Below are 4,310 nucleotides of genomic sequence, written 5' to 3'. Positions count from 1 at the left end.
AACTACAATAATAGTTTTACAAGATCCCTCAAGGTCCAATCCAAACCTTAGCCAATCTAGATCCACACTCAATAGAAACCTCCAAGATCTCCTTGTGCTTACAAGCCACCAAGAAACCTCCTTGTTTCTAAACCATAGCCACTAGCTCTTCTCATAGATGTGCAACTCCACCACAATCCTATTGTAAACTACCTCACATTCAGTGCTTTGTCCATAGACTCAGGAAAACTCACCCTTTAGCTAATCTCTAGACTCACTCCTTTAGAATGAATGAATCACTCCATGAATGAATGAATCACTAAAAGGTTACACAAGACCCCCTACTTATACCCAACTAAGCCACAAGTTGACTCACAACAAACATTAAATACAAAATGTTAACACTCGTGTTAACTCACAATTAATACACGATAACTACATAAAATACTTAGGACAAGCCCCAAGTTTACAATACAAATTTAAATGCACATAGGAGAGATAATTGAGACCAAAAATAGGTCCACACAAACTCCTAGATTGATCCACAACATGATCACATGCTACGTGCATTAAATGTCACAAGAACTCCAGTCAGCACCAATAGACTGTCAAGTGATAGCAAACTCCTAATACATACTGAGCTCCATAGACCATGCCGAGCTCCAAGACCATGCTGAGTTCCTAGACCATGCCAAGCCCCAGAGACCAAGGAACTACTGAGCATCCTCCCATGAACTCCAATGTAGTCACCAAGCAAACCCAAGATGCTCCTGCATCAACTACATATTCAATATCTTTTATCAATCTCATACATATGTTAATTTAAGAGTGAGCTTTTCTTTATTTGTCTTTAAAGATTCTTTCACCTCTTTTTCACTGAGACTTGACATGATTTTCCTTAGAGTCTATTCAAATATATCTTTTGCAGTCTACTTTGCATGCTCCCATCTAGGTTTGATTTCTTGCATAAGCTTATTAGGAATTTGATGTACAAGCTAATTAGGTGATCATTTCCATTTTCCCAATTTTTTCATTATCATGTACTCAATCTACTTTTTCTCATTTAATTCCTAGTTTCATATCTAAGAGATTTGAAAGTTTCCATTCCAGCTCCTCCTTCTATTTCCTTTACTTTTTCTTGAAATGTAGGTGGAGGCTTCTTGAAAATAATTTTCTCGGCATCATCTTCACCTAACTTCAATTTCTTCCTAGATTTTGGTGCTCTTCTTGTGAATAAAATAGTGGTTAACTTAGTAGGTTTAGTTATGATAACCTTACCTTTCTTCCTTATAGGTTCTTCTTCCTCAGAATCAGTTTCTTTTGCTTCATCTTCTTCCACATCATCTCCTTTTCCCTCTATCAGCAGAAGAGTAGAACTTGCCTTCAATTTCGCTATCCTCTTTCTTCCTTTGTTAACTGCTTGAGGAAGATTAATTTCAAGTTTTATCCTCACCTTGGCTTCTTCATAAGTTCCAAAGTATGGTGCCTTAGGATCCATAGGTTCATTCAGCAGAGCCTCAATGATATCTTTTGTATCATCAATGTTAACCACATATTCAAGAGGCTTAACACTTGACACTCTTGGTCTGACTTCCTAAATGTACACCCTATCACTGTCTACCATGAAACATATATCATCTTTGTAGTCTTCTAAATTTTTTGGGAAATCACATGAATTCCAAATTTCAATTCCATGTTTATGACTCCACTTATCTTCATTCCTCTGCCATCACACTCAGCATGATTTTTCTTCACCAGTTTAGCCCGACCTAAGGTTTTGGTCACCTTTTCTTTGTTCAACATCAGAAGGCTAGTAATTCTATGAATCATCTTCCTTGTGATAATAATGGGCTTGTCAAACCATAACTTTGTGAACTCAGCTCAGTATGAATCTTATTCATTTTGCCTAAAAATCCCTTGGCAAATGTGAAACATGCATCAAGCCTTTTTCTTCCAAATGTCAATGCTCAGGTTTTAAAGTTCCATTCACACTTAACTCATTTAATGCCTCATGCACTTCATATGTACCAAGCTCTTGAATAGAATAGTGAAAATACAAGTGTATATCATGCATGAGTAATACTTGAGAAGGAATTTGTTCGCCTACAGGGTCTAGTGCTTCAGTAATTGCTGGAATAATTTTGAATGCTAGAAGATTACATTCTACTCCTCAAATCAACATTTCTAAACCTTTCTTTACCATTTTTCTAGAAGAATCCATGCTCAGAAGGGTCTTGAAGGGTTTCAAAATACTTCAAAAATTCTTCCAATAACAAACACACAAATTACTTAGAAGCATAGAAATCATTCTTCACAAATAGCTTTTGAAAATTCATGATGAAAAATGAATTAAATTTTCTTCCTTTTAACAAATTTTCACTTTTTAATCACCATAATTGCTTTGGTATGACCACTTGATTAGTGACAAACTATCTTTCAGTCAGTTCTATCTTTCAATACTCGATAGACATTCATATCTTGACAGTCTCAACACTACTTGGTAGAGTCTTCAATAGCTTAGTGTCCACACACAATATCTTTAGTGTCTTCCAACCTTACTGGGCAGGATCTTGCAACCTAACCTAGCTCGGTAAAGGTCTAGAATTTTTACAACCACTCAGTGATCCTTGTATATCTAGAATGTTGATATGGATCTTTCTTTCTTGCTGGCTAGAACTGATGAGAAATGTATGCTTTAGAGTCTCAAATCCAATTATTCTTATGGAAATTAAAGTTGAGATGATTGAGTCACCCAATTCTTGAGTGACATCTTCATCATGACTCAGACTTGCATTTTTAGAAGATTTTGGTATCTATTGCTGCTTCATCTACTTTCTGATATTGTTAGCTTTGAATTTCTTTTCATCTTCAATTCTTCCAATATTCATATAGTTCTTGGCAAGGAGTCCAAGTTCTGTACAAATGAAACATCTTCTAGTGGTTTCTCTTTTCCTCATGTAATGTTTTACATAGTTTTCTCCAATGTGCCCAAATTCTCCATAGTAGTAGCATCTACACCATGTGTTGTAGTCCCATCCAAATATTACTTTCACAATCTGTTCTATTGGATTCAATATCTTGGTTTTGCATTCAAAAAATTTGTGACCTTGTTTCTTGCAATTGTGACATTTACCTTCAAACTTAGGCTTCTCCTTGCATTTATTTGCTCTATGATCATGCTTATTACAATTGTAGCACTTTCTATTGAATTTTTTTTTACCATTACTCCAATATTTTTTTTGATGTATGACCTAACTTACCATAATGATTGTAAGTAGGCCTTTAATTCTTTTGAGCTCCTTGCTTGGATGATTCACCTTCTTCTGTGTAACCTATTCCAGCTTTGTCTTTGTGTCTGTACTAACTTTTCATATTCAATTGTTTCATGTTTTCTTGATATTTCAACATTATTTCATAGGTTTTCTTTTTATTGTATAGATCATTCTATAGTCTTTCATTCTCTAATCTTAGATTCATGAGTTCTTCATTTGCATTAGTGAGCTCATCAATGAAGTCTTCTTATTGAAGAGATAGATGTTGAATTTAATTTTTCTTTTCTTTTATCTCTTCTTTGGCTTTGTCTTTTTCTTTCATGACTTCACATGATCTTACTAACTAGATTTCTTGTTCTCCTTTCAGCTTTCTAACTTCTTCTTGAAGATTGGAATTCTTTTCTAATATGTCTTTGATTGCTTCATCAGCTTCATCTAAATTTCTTCCTAGATAGATATCTTCAATTATTTCTTCAATGTAGAGATTTTCATTCATTTTTCCTACAATATCTTTCCTTCTTTCTAATGATTGAGACATTTTCTCCTTTGCATTCTTTAGATGTCCAATATCCAACTCAAGATCCAAATTTTCATTGTCAATAGCCTTATCTAGCCTGTATACCTCCATTGCTTCTAATCTTTGCTCAAGCTTCTAAAATTCTTCTATGAGAACCACAAAGCTCTGATACCAATTATTGGAAATATGAGGTAGGTAAGGTTACTGAGAGGGGAGGGGTGAACCAGGAACCTATAAAACTTTAATCTTATTCCACCAATTAACCCTTCATTAATATTCTAATCTAATTGCATGCATGAAAGAATGAAAGAAAATAAACATTCATAGCAATTTGACATAAGATATGGTGACCTAGAAACCTTCCAAACAAAAAGTAAATTTGGGGTGGGAATGATACCCACTATCTTTAGTACTACAATGTAAAGTTGGCCTATTAAGGCTTACAATTGATCACTTATGATGATCTTCCCTATTAGGAGCAATAAGGATTGGTAGGTCCACCTTGTGAAAGGATTTACAAAACATACAATGAAGTATGCACT

The sequence above is a fragment of the Cupressus sempervirens genome, chromosome 2 (assembly GCF_028749045.1).
Source record: "Cupressus sempervirens isolate cs-2001-9-10 chromosome 2, ASM2874904v1, whole genome shotgun sequence".
Lineage (NCBI taxonomy): Eukaryota > Viridiplantae > Streptophyta > Pinopsida > Cupressales > Cupressaceae > Cupressus > Cupressus sempervirens.
Note: the sequence above shows the minus strand (reverse complement) of the source record.